Here is a 13,865-nt window from a genome sequence, read left to right on the forward strand (position 1 = left end):
TCCGTCCTTTACGGACCGAACATCCTCGTGTGAATCCAGCCTAAATTATGCCATAAAAATCTACAACTCGTCCCACAAAAAAACAAGCCCTCACACGGCAATATTGATGGAAAAATCAAAAAAAGTTATGGCTTTTGGAAGTTGAGGAGGAAAAAACAAGAGTGAAAAATCAAAAAATTGCTGCGTAGGGAAATGGTTAAAAGAGAAAGGGTCTCTAAAATAAGAAACATTTGTATTTCTTTGCACATAGTTTTTTTGCGTTTTGTATATTTCTTTTTATTTAAACCTGTTAGTGACCGCCAATACACCTTTTCACGGCTGCCACTAACGGGCTTTATTATGATTCATACGCCTTTTCATGGCACTACATCAGAATAAATCTGCGGCGCCGGGAGCAGTTAAAACTCCCTGTTCTCAGCTACCAGAGGTAGCTGAGAAATTGGGGCACCGCTGCTCGAGCGGGCGGATCAAAATTCACCCGTTTAACCCCTTAGATGTGGCTCTTAATAGCGAGCGCCGCATCTAAGTGGTTTTGGAGAGAGGGAGGGAGCTCCCTCTCTCACCCCACGGGCATCCTGCTATGAGATTGCAGTGTGCCAGTGTCTTCTATGGCAAAAGTGTTTTTACTGTGTAAAAGTAGTAAAACATAAGAAAACTATATAAGAACTATTTGGTATCGTCACAATCGTAACGACCCGCTGAATAAAGTTATGATCTTATTTATGCCACACGTTAAACTACGGAAATGAAAGACGCAAAAAAAGAGTGGCAAAATTGCTGGGTATTTTTATATTATGCCCCAAAAAAAAAATCATAAAAGTTAATCAATAAATTATATGTACACTAAAAAAATACAACTTGTCCCGCAAAAAAACAAGACCTTACAAAGCTATGTCGACGCAAAAATAAAACAGTTATAGCTCTTGGAATGCGACGATGGAAAAACTTTAAAAATAGCTTGGACATTAAGGCCTAAAATAGGATGGTCACTAAGGGGTTAAGCCCAATTATGAGCAACAATGTTTTCTGTTAGGGACAACAAGAAAACAAGAGAAACAGTATAGAAGCAGAATTCTGTAAGAAACATATCTATAGATAAGATTTAAGCCAGGTCATTCATAATATATAGGGACATTTTAAAAGCATAGTTAAATAGTTAGTACAGTTGAAGAAAGACACATGTCCATCAAGTTCAACCAAGTGATGCGAAAAAGGGAAGGAATGAAACAAAATTTCTACACATTGACATAGGAGCTGATATTTTTTTCATTCTAGGAAATTATCGAAGCCTTTTTTAAAGCCATCTACTGTCCCTGCTGTGACCAGCTCCTGCGGTAGACTATTCCATAAATTCACTGTTCTCACTATAAAGAAGGCTTGTCTTCTCTGCAGATTGGGCCTTTTTTTCTCCAGAAGGAGGGAGTGCCCCCTTGTTTTTTTAGGGGGTTTTACAAGGAACAGGATTTCACTATATATAAATATATGAATGGCGCATTCAAAAAAATAAGTTAATCATGCCCCCCCCCCCCCTTAGTTGTCTCTTTTCAAGGTTAAGTAGGTTTAATTCTTTTATTCTTTCCTCATAATTTAGATTCTGCAGGCCCCTTATTAGCTTTGTTGCTCTTCTTTGTATTTTTTCCCACTCCAGGGAATCTTTTCTATGAACTGGAGCCCAGAACTGAACTGCATATTCTAGATCAGGCCTCACTAATGCTTTGTAAAGTGGTAATATTATATCCCTGTCCCGTGAGTCCATGCCTCTTTTAATACACGACAATATCTTGCTGGCCTTAGAAGCAGCTGATTGACATTGCATGCTGTTATTTTGTTTATGATCTACAAGTACACCCAGATCTTTCTCAACAAGTGACTCCCCCAGTGTAGCTTCCCCTGGGGCATATGATGCATGCAGGTTGTCAGTACCCAGGTGCATAACTTTACATTTATCTACATTAAACCTCATTTGCCAAGTGGATGCCCAAATACTAAGTGCGTCCAAATCAGCTTGCAATTTACAAACATCTTCTATAGACCTAACAATTCTACATAGCTTGGTGTCATCTGCAAAAATAGAAATAGTGCTATTAATCCGCTCCTCTATATCATTAATAAATAGGTTGAATAATAGTGGTCCCAGCACGGAACCCTGGGGTACACTACTTATAACCGGGGACCATTCAGAGTAGGAATCATTGACCACAACTCTCTGGATACGGTCCTTGAGCCAAATCTCAATCCAATTACAAGCTATACTTTCTAAACCTATAGTCCTTAATTTACCCATTTGATGTCTATGAGGGACAGTGTCCTTTGCAAAGTCCAAAAACACTATATCCAAAGCCCCTCTGTCTAGGCTTCTACTCAGCTCTTGATAAAAACAAATCAGGCTGGTTTGACAACTTCTGCCCTTAGTAAAAGTGTGCTGGCTGTCACTTATAATACTATTTTTTTTGTCACATACTCCTGTATATAGTCCCTCAATAACCCCTCAAACATTTTTTCCACGATTGATGTTAGGCAAACTGGTCTATAATTTCCCGGGGAAGACTAAGAGCCCTTTTTGAAACTAGGCACCACATTTTCACTGCGCCAGTCCCTTATCACTATACCAGTCACTAGAGAATCTCTGAATATTATGAAGAGGGGGACAGAAATAACTGAACTAAGCTCTTTAAGAACTCTAGGGTGTAACCTTTCGGGTTCCAGGGCCTTGTGCACATTTTTTTTAATTTAACTTAGCATAGACCATATCTACATTCAGCCAATTCAGTATATTAATTGATGTATTATCAGCACTGTTAAGTCTCTTACTTATGTGTTATAGGTTCATTAATACTACTAAGGCACAATTTTTAGGAAGATTAATCAGCATGACATCTCCATGCTTGTTATGTTTTAAATCCATCTAATTGGTTAGAAGTAGAATCACTGGGGGTATCTTGTAAATATCAACACACAAGTTATTTTCATATATTAAGCTGCTTTTTTAAACTAAAGTGTACCATGGTAAAATAATCGTTGTAAGCATTTTTTGATTTTACGGACTGTGTGCCCATACTTTGTAAAGGGAGCACGACCCGCAATTGCGGGTGACTGTCCATGGCCGTCCAAGGCCGGCCGTGCCTGTAATCACGGACCATGATTACGGGCACGGCCGTGTGCAGAGGGAATTAGAGTAAGAGCTCAGAGCATGCATGCGCAAGAATGGATACTGATTAAAGTAAGGTTGCTTTAAGCTTCAAAAAATCTAAGCATTTGTCATGGGTTGTGTATAGGGAAACTAGAAACCGTCAGGCTAATAAGAAACATTGGATAGACAAAGAAAGCAGAGCTTCCCTTAAACTGACATGTCCAGGAACCCTGCGCTACTCATTGAAACTTCTGGGTGTTTTTTGTTTTTTTTAAAACAACGGGCTCTTCCCAGATAAGCTAATTTTATAGGTCTTATCTGTTTACTTACTTATTTGTATGTATATATATATATATATATATATATATATATATATATATATATATATATATATATAAATCCCAAAAATCAGGCAGCACTCCAGCGATATATCCTGAGAAAGGCTCTATTGTAGAGCTGAAACGTTGCACTTGATTGATGGATCAATGAAGCACTTTCTACTTTTTTTGCTACACTGCCGGACTGCTGCCTGATTTTTTGGATTTATACGTTTGGGTGACCTTGGTCGTGTCCCTGGTGGGCTTACAATTCCCTTCTATCACTATTTTGGCTGTGCGGCTGACATTTTTTGTATTTATACACACATATATATATATCTTTTACACTTTAGTAAACTATCTATATACACTAAGGGCATGTTCAGACGTGGCGGAATTTTTTCGCTGCAAATGTTGGTGCAGATTTGGGGCAATTACGCAACGAATCTGCACCAACATTTGCATTTTTGACAGGTAATTCAGACGTTGCAGATATCACAGCGGACTTGCCACAGATTTCAGTTTTTGCATTGCAAAGGCTGAAATACGCAGTGAAATTCCGCTGCTTCTCCGCAACGTCATGAGCATGCTGCGGAGGGAAAATTCTGCACCGCAGCCTAATTTCCACACAGTTATTTTCTGCAACGTCCGAACTAACTTTCCTAAAAATGTATAGAAAGACATGTAAAAAATGGCTGCTGCAGAATTCCACTGCGGACTGTTCGCAGCGGAATTCAAAAGCAATTCCGCCACGTCTGAATGATCCCTTAGGGCATGCCCCCACGTGGCGGTTTTCCTCCGCAACTGTCCGCATCAATGCCGCACAGAATCTGCGTTGCAGATTCTGCGGCGGATCTGCCCAAAATGTGCAGTAAATTGATGCGGACTAGCTGCTGCGGACTGCGGGAAAAGTGCTTCCCTTCTCTCTATCAGTACAGGATAGAGAGAAGGGACAGCACTTTCCCTAGTGAAAGTAAACGAATTTCATACTTACCGGCCGTTGTCTTGGTGACGCGTCCCTCTTTCGGCATCCAGCCCGACCTCCCTGGATGACGCGGCAGTCCATGTGACCGCTGCAGCCTGTGATTGGCTGCAGTCGTCACTTAGACTGAAACGTCATCCTGGGAAGCCGGACTGGAGACAGAAGCAGGGAGTTCTCGGTAAGTATGAACTTCTATTTTTTTACAGGTTGCTGTATATTGGGATCGGTAGTCACTGTCCAGGGGGCAGAAACAGTTACTGCCGATCGCTTAACTCTTTCAGCACCCTGGACAGTGACTATTTACTGACGTCTCCTAGCAACGCTCCCATAATTACGGAAGCCCCATTGACTTCCTCAGTCTGGCTGTAGACCTAGAAATACATAGGTCCAGCCAGAATGAAGAAATGTCATGTCAAAAAAGTAAGACGCATCCGCAGCACACATAACATGTGCATGACAGCTGCGGACTTCATTGCGGAATTTAGAATCTCCATTGAAGTCAATGGAGAAATTCCGCCATGAGTCCGCAACCAGTCCGCCACTGGTCCGCAACAGACAGAGCATGCTGCGGACACCAAATTCCGCTCCGCAGCCTATGCTCCGCAGCGGAATTTTACGCATCGTCTAAACGAACACTGCTGAATAGAAGTGGAAGTCAATGGAGAAACGGCTCCGCTGCGGATTAACGCTGCGGAGTGTCCGCTGCGGAATTCAAGAGGAATTCCGCCACGTGTGGCTTTGCCCTTAGGGTTTGGATCTGCTGCGTATTTTCCATCTGGAATTGCGGACGGAAAATACATAGCAGAATACAGTAGCATCAAAGTGGGTATGAATGAACAAATGTCATCCACACACTGCAGACAATTTCAGACGAGAAATTCACCTGCGGTGCGTATTTTTAGTTCCGCAGCATTTCAATTGCTGCTGTTGAAAGTGGACTGAATTCCTGCGTTTTTCAGAGGATATACCACCATACACAGGCCTGAAAAAACGCAGCAAAATCAGCACTATTTTCTGCAGTAAAAAACACCGGAAATGGTTTGTTTTTCCGCAGAGTATAGTCTGCTCGTTCAAGCGGGAATGCTGCAGACATTTTCTGCAGCAAATCCGTTACGTGTGGATAAGCCCTTAGCAATTGTGTGTGAAAAATTTATTTTCACAATCTGTGAACCAGTTGTAAAACAGTGTGCACACTTTTTTTTTCTGCTTGAATAACGAGCCAAAATTTTATTTGATGTGTGTTACATTATATGAAACTATCTTACCACACTTTTTCTAACAACAAAACCCTGATAAGGGGCACTTTGCTATAAGGATCGCACTTATCTTTATCTCTTATTACAAACAGACAAAATATGCCCTTGTGAAAGTAGTCTTGGGCCACTTTCACTAATATATATTTTGGTCAGTATTTTGCATCAGTATGTGCAGGGGTTGTTAAAATTACAGCCGGTTCTCGGAACCGCGGTGAAGCGGGAAACCGGAATTGGTCCCCTGCCCGCAACTGTATCCTTGTCCTTAGGACACGGATACAATTTGGTTGCCTAGTGCTGCCCTGGCAAGGCACAGGATGCCTTGCCGTTCGGCGCTTTAACGATGATGCAGTCGGCGCGATGACATCATCACGCCGCTCGTCATCGCACCGCTGCGTTGTTCCACTGGAGGAGGACTGGCATCGCTGGAGGACGGCACAGGAAAGAGACTGGTAAGCATATAATTTATTTATTTTTTCTCTTACTGTGTGCAGTGTTGGGGGCCTTATCTATAGGGGACACTAACTACAGGGCACTATATTGGGGCACTAACTACAGCGGACTATATAGCTGACACTAACTACAGGGGACCGTATAGGGGACACTAACTACAGGGGACTATATAGGGCACTAACTATAGGGGACTATATAGGTGGCACTAACACTAACTACAGGGGACTATATAGGGGCACTAACTACAGGGAACTCTATAGGGACACTACCTATAGGTGCCTATATAGGGGGCACTATCTACAGGGGGCTATATAGGGGAACAAACTACAGGGGACTATATAGGGGCACTAACTACAGGGGAAAATATAGGGGGCACTAACTACAGGGGACCATATAGGGGGCACTAATGCTAACTACAGGGGACTATATAGGGGGCACTAACTACAGGGGATTATATAGGGGGACTAACTAAGGCAACTCTATAGGAGGCACTAACTATAGTGGACTATATAGGGGGTACTATCTACAGGGGAGGATATGGGGCACTAACTACAGGGGACTATATAGGGGGCACTAAGTACAGGGGATTATATAGGGGCACTAACTACAGGCAACTCTATAGAGGGCACTAACTATAGGGGATTATATAGGGGCATTACCTACAGGGGACTATATAGGGGCACTAACTACAGGGGACTATATAGCGGGCACTAACTACAGGGGACTATGTAGGGGCACTAACTACAGGTGACTATATAGGGGACAAACTACAGGGAAATCTATAGGGGCACTAACTCAGGGGACTATATAGTAGTCATTTTCTACAGGGACTATATAAGGAGCACTAACTAAAGGGAACTATATAGCAGGCACTAACACTAACTACAGGGGACTTTATAAGGGACACTAACACTAAGTACAGGGGACTATATAGGGGGCACTAATTACAGGAGACTATATAGAGGACATTAACACTAACTACAGGGGACTATATAGGGAGCAATAACTACAGGGGACCATATAGGGGCACTAACACTAACTACAGGCAACTCTATAGGGGCACTGACTATAGGGGACTATATAGGGGTACTATCTACAGTGGCTATATAGGGGGAACACTAACTGCAGGGGACCATATAGGGGGCACTAACACTAGCTACATGGGATTATATAGGGGCACTAACCCCAGACAATTCTATAGGGGCACTAACTATAGGGGACTATATAGGGGGTACTATCTACAGGGGACTATATGGGTACTAACTACAGGGGACTATATAGGGGGCACTAACTACAAGGGACTATAAAGGGGGAACTAACACTAACTACAGGGGACTATATAAGGGGCACTAACACTAACTACAGGGGACTATATAAGGGGAAATATCTACAGGGGATTATATAGGGGGCACTAAATACAGGGGACTATATAGGGGGCACTGACACTAACTACAGGGGACTATATAAGGGGCACTAACACTAACTACAGGGGACTATATAGGGGACTATATAGGGGACACTAACTACAGGGGAGTATATAGGGAGCACTAACTTAAGGGAACTCTATAGGGGGCACTAACTACAAGGGATTATATAGGGGGCACTAACTACAGGGAACTATATAGAGGCACTAACTACAGGGGACTATATAGGGGGCACTAACTACAGGGGACTATATAGGGGCCACTAACACTAACTACAGGGAATATATAGGGGCACAAACTACAGGGAGCTCTATAGGGGCACTAACTCAGGAGACTATATAGTGGCACAAACTACAGGGGACTCTATAGGGGCACTAACTCAGTGGACTATATAGTAGGCACTTTCTACAGGGACTATACAGGGGGCACTAACTACAGGGGACTATATAGGGCACTAACTACAGGGCACTAACTATAGAGCACTATATAGGGGACACTAACTACAGGGGACAATATAGGGTGCATGCCTCAGGGTACACTACAGGAAATGCCGCTGGGGGCACAATTTACAGGGAATGCCTCAGGGGGCACTATCTACAGGAAACACTACAGGGGATGCTGAAGGGGGCCCTATCGACAGCTTACCTGCTTGTCAGGGAAGGAGCAGAACCTCTACAGTAGCATGGCAATATAGATGACTCTTTCTGCAGGGGCAGTAAACAAAGGACTATATGAACATCTTTCCGAGAGGGGAGGAGACTGATTCTGCTCAAAGGCCCTCCCCAGCAGCACAGATTAGAAGCAGCACCAAAGTGGTTACATAGAAGCAAAACTTGAAGACAAGGTATTTTTTTATGCTAGAAACACTGCTAATTACTTTGACCCCTTTCCGCTTTTGGGCGTGACTGTTCGTCCAAATTCAAAGTGCGTTCCCGCAATAGGGCATACAGTCACACCCTGTAGATAAAGCGTGTACAGGAGCTGTGCGCGCTTTATCTTCAGCGGCTGTCAGCTGTTATACACAGCTGACATCCCGCTGCAATGGCTGCGATGGCTGTTGCCGCCGATCGCAGCCATTTAACCCCTTCAATGCGGCTGTCAATGACGTCCGCCGCATTGAAGTGGTTGACAGAGGGAGGCGATGGCGATGGTAATGGCAACCCGGAAGCCGTTACTAGGCTTCCTGGTTGCAAAGGTACGGTAGCCTATTAGGTCCTGCCCGAGGCAGGACGTAATAGGCTAACTGTCAAATGAAGAATAACAGTTACGATACACTGCACTACATAAGTAGTGCAGTGTATCGTACCGGGATCAGAAGACCAGATCTTCAAGTCCCCAGGTCAGTGTAATAAAAAATGTGGAAAAAGTAAACAAAAAATGTTAAAGAAAAATAAATAAATTTAAGTTTTAACTAATAAAAACAACACTTGCCATGTTTTCCTGATCAACTCCTTTATTATTAGAAAAAAAATGAAAATATGAAAAAAAACTAACGGCCTGATCTATAAAAATATCACAGTATTTTTACCGCACGGTGAACACCGTACATTTTTTTAATAAAAAACAATGACAGCATTTTATTTTTTGGTCATCTTGTCTCAAAAAAAATGTAATAAAAAGTGATCAAAAAGTTGCAAGTAACGCAACATGATACCAGTAGAAATTACAGTTCGTCGCGCATAAAACAAGCCCTCCCGCAGCGATATCAACTAAAAAATAAAAAAGTTATGGCTGTCAGAAAATGGCGGCACTAAAACATGATTTTTAGAAAAGAGTATTTTTATTGTGGGAACGTAGTGAAACGTAAAAAAACTATATAAATTTGGTGTCGCTGTAATCGTATCGCCCCGCAGAATAAAGTTAATATGTTGTTTATACTGCACGATGAACACTGTAAAAAAAAAAAAAAAAAAAGAAACATGCTAGAATGGCTGTTTTTTGGTTTCCTCATCTCCCAAAAAATTGAATAAATAGTGATAAAAAAATTGCATGTACCCCAAAATGGAACCAATAAAAATTACAGCTCATTCCACAAAAAACGCGCCTTCACACAGCTCCGTCACCGGAAAAATAACACGTTATGACTCTCAAGACACAATGATGCAAAATGATGCAAAATGATGCAAAATGACGGCCCAGACTCATTTTTAGGTCCAGTAGAATTTCACTAAATACCCCACATCTTCATTTGCTGGACCCCACAGGTGGACCCTGTAGATGCAGCGGAGATGAGGAAACTTTAGAGCCTTGTGCGGCTTATAGGGCTAATGAAGAAGTCAAATATAAGGCAATACTGGAGCGCAGATATTTTGTATAATACCCAATAAACCCGGCCTGTGTATAAAGGATTGGTTCAAAGCGTACCACACCAATCCATGGATTATTCATTCACCCCATTAATAAATGATCCTATTATGACCTGATGTAGTCCGCCCAGCTTACATATGCCCTGATGTACTCCGCCCAGCTTACATATACCCTGATGTACTCCGCCCAGCTTACATATGTTCCCACATTATAAGATGAAATACCGGTAAAACACCAAGCAAAATCTGCGCTTCAAAAGTCAAATGGTGGTCCAACTGAGCCTGGCCGTGTACCCAAACGGCAATTTATGACCACATATGGGGTATTACTGTATTCTGGAGAACCCACTTAACAATTTATGGGATGTGTGTCTACGGTGGTACAAGCTGGGCACAACACATTGGGCACTGAAATGGCCTATCTGTGGAAAACAGCAATTTTCAATCTGCAACATCTATTGTTTACTCACTTTTGCAAAACACTTGTGCGGTCAAAATGCTCACTACACCCCTAGATCAATTCTTTGAGGAATCTAGTTTCCAAAATGGGGTAATTTTTCGGGAGTACCACTGTACTGATACTATAGCTCAATCAGGGGCGTAGCTAAAGGCTCATGGGCCCAGGTGCAAACTTTCAGTTTGGGCCCCCCTACGCATCTTCTCTCTAACTTTCAGCTGCATTACTGGGTCTCTAAAGTAACCCCTCAAAACAAAAATATATACATCAGAGACGAATAAAACAACTTTTATAACACGGCAGGCTTAAAGCGGCGCAGTTCTATGTATGATAGTATACCTAAATAATGAATTCACCAAATAAAGGTCATATACCAGCTCTACACAGTGAAAAATTAATACACTACAGTTGTATCCCGATTTCCCTTTTCTACTCTATCCAGGCCAGACCGGCATGACTTCTTCCAGCCACAACTTGTCTCTTCACACAAACTACAAATTATGCTGCTAGCCCCAATAGCCCTCTTAGTGCCCCCTCCACCTTAATAGTGGCCCCATTTGTGCCCCAAACTGTACTAGTGCCCCCTTTTGTTCCCTACAAAGTAATAGTGCCCCCACCACAAAATCATAATGCCTTTTTTGTGCCCCACAGTAATACCCTCCTTTGTGCCTTATACAGCCACAATACCAACTTTTTAACTTTTTTGCCCCCCCCCCCCAAAGGGATTGCTGCCCCCTATGTCCTCCTACACAGGATAAATTCCACCTGGGCAGTTGATAAATTTTATTAATTGCAACATATTTAAAATGGTTTTCCCAGAATCATAAATTATTACCTATCCACAGTATATTTGATCATTCTCTTATTGCTGGAGGCGATCGAGAGACCAGGGGTCCCAAACCCTCTGAGCCTCCTCACTGCACCCCTGCAGTAAAGAGGAGCTTGAATGGAGCGGCTGTTGAGCATACGCCCGCCGCACCATTCACGGTCTATGACAATGACGTAAATAGACTTTGAATGGAGCAAGTAGAGTGCATGCACGATCACTGCTCCATTCAATGTCCTGCTTACAGTGAGGAGGAATGGGGGGGGGGGGTTTGGAACCCCAGTTCTCATGATTGGTGGGTGTCCCAGCGAAAACAAAATGATCACTTATCCTAAGGATAGGTGGTAATTTATGATTCTGGCAAAAAAAACAACTTTATAAACCTTTAGGAGCAGCCTCTTTATTTTTTATAGTTTCCAATGGACACTGGCATAGCAGAGCTGTGTGCTTCACATTACAGCACAGCTCCAGACCTCCAGTAATGTGCAATCATTCATGACCCATAGTAACCTCTAGCCCCCTTATCAGTGTCTTCCCGATAACTGGAGGCTGAGCTGTCCTGTAATGAATTATGACCCTCAGTAACCGCTTATCAGTGTTCTGTCTGCGCTGCTCTCACTGCTGAATCCTCCCGTTCTGTCCTCTATTTGCAGGATAGAAAGAACAGAGAGAGACAGCAAAGATCAAACAGTATAGGGAAAAACACTAAAGACAATGTAACTGCATGAGTAACGCCTGTCCAGAACTCACATGGATGTGGGGGAAACGAGCTGCGATGAGACATGAGCTTTTTCCTTACACAGCGCGCGGCAGTGTGTGTATCTAGACTCCTCCTCCTGTCTCCTCCAATCCAGTGCCTCAGAGCACAAGAAGGGAGGGGGAGTACACACGCTGCTGCACCTGCGCTGTGTAAAGATCGATTTTATCTAAGAAGCAATGATACGGACACTAAGTGTGGCGAGGGGGGCCCGTGGGCCCCTCAGGCTTAGGGGCCCGGTCGCAACTGCGACCGCTGCGACCCCTACAGCTACGCCACTGAGCTCAATGCACCATGGTATCAAAAATCGAATCTTGTAAAATCTGCACTCCAAATACTAAATGGCGCTCCTTCCCTTTAGAGCCTTGCTGTGTGTCCAAATAGCAGTTTATGACCACATGTGGGGTATTTCCGTACTCCGGAGAAGTGGCTTTACAAATGTTGGGGTGCTTTTTCTCTTTTATTTTTTGAGAAAATGAAAAATTTTGAACTAATGCTACGTGTTATTGGAAAATAATGTAATTTTTCATTTTCACTTCCCATTTGTAATAAAATCTATGAGACACCTGTGGGGTCAAAATGCTCACTACCCCCCTAGATGAATTCCTCAATGGGTGTAGTTTGCCAAATGGAGTCACTTTTGGGTAGTTTCCACTGTACTGGTACCCAAGGGGCTTTGCAAATGCGACATGGTGCAGAAAAACCAATCCAGCAAAATCTGCTCGCCAAATGGCGCTCCTTCCCTTCTGAGCCCTTATGTGTATTCATACAGTGGTTTATTACCACATATGGGGTATTGCCGTACTTTGGAGAAGTTGCTTTGCAAATGTTACAGTGCTTTTTCTCCTTTATTTGATGAGAAAATGAAACATTTTGACCTAAAGCTACATCGTAGTGGAAATTTTTTATTTTTATTTTTACTGCACAATTCTAATGAAATCTATGAAACACCTGGGGGCAGTGGCGTAGCTATAGGGGTCGCAGTTGCGACTGGGCCCCTAAGCCTGGGGGGAACATGGGCCCCCGTTGCCATACAGCATGTTTCCTAAATAAATCTTCTGTGCCGTGAAGCCGGCACTTTCTGGTTACGGTCACATGGTACACTTAGTGTACCATGTGACCGTGTTGTCACGTGACATGTCTTCCAGACAGAGCAGTGGAAGAGTCGGTGCGGAGGACTCCAGGTAAGCTGCAGTGTAATGTAATGTATTGTGTTGCAATGTAATGTAATGTATTGTAATGTATTGTGATGCCTTGTAATGTATTGTGTTGTATTGTGCTGTTTGCGGTGGAGAGGGGGGGCCGTTAAATCACAGCCCCCCTCCTCTCTCCACCGCAAACTGCACAATACAACACAATACAGTATAGTAACACATGACTATGAGGCTGGGTTCACACGACCTATTTTCAGACGTAAACGAGGCGTATTATGCCTCGTTTTAGGTCTGAAAATAGGGCTACAATACGTCGGCAAACATCTGCCCATTCATTTGAATGGGTTTGCCGACGTATTCTGCAGACGACCTGTAATTTACGCGTCGTCGTTTGACAGCTGTCAAACGACGACGCGTAAATGGACTGCCTCGGCAAAGAAGTGCAGGGCACTTCTTTGCCACGTAATTTGAGCTGTTCTTCATTGAACTCAATGAAGCACAGCTCAAGATTTACGAGCGTCTCAGACGGCTCGCAAAATGCGAGGAGGAGCATTTACGTGTGAAACGAGGCAGCTGTTAACAGTCTGTCTTTTCACACGTAAATGCCTCTCATCGTGTGAACATACCCTGAGAGCGGGACTGCGGCTGTGTAAGACAGTCACTGCCCCGCTCCTGAGTCCTGAAATGTGCGCGCCGTCAGGATGATGCAATGCGGCCGGCGCTACACTAATGATCTGCGGCATTGAAGACAGAACATGGCGGGCGCGCTACAAAACACCCCCATATTCTGTCTTCAGTGCCTGAAC

The 13,865-nt window shown here is 43.3% G+C and overlaps 1 long non-coding RNA gene across 1 annotated transcript in view; it reads right to left on the bottom strand.

Moving 5' to 3' along the window:
* Positions 1-11,976, bottom strand: part of LOC142741140 (uncharacterized) — a 76,583-nt gene extending 64,607 nt beyond the window's left edge. The window contains exon 1 of the long non-coding RNA XR_012881012.1: positions 11,899-11,976. This is a non-coding gene — a long non-coding RNA (uncharacterized LOC142741140). The remainder of the gene's footprint in view (positions 1-11,898) is intronic.
* Between the last annotated feature and the right edge of the window lie 1,889 nt (positions 11,977-13,865).

This window comes from Rhinoderma darwinii, chromosome 2 (assembly GCF_050947455.1).
Source record: "Rhinoderma darwinii isolate aRhiDar2 chromosome 2, aRhiDar2.hap1, whole genome shotgun sequence".
In the NCBI taxonomy this organism is placed as follows: Eukaryota; Metazoa; Chordata; class Amphibia; order Anura; family Rhinodermatidae; genus Rhinoderma; species Rhinoderma darwinii.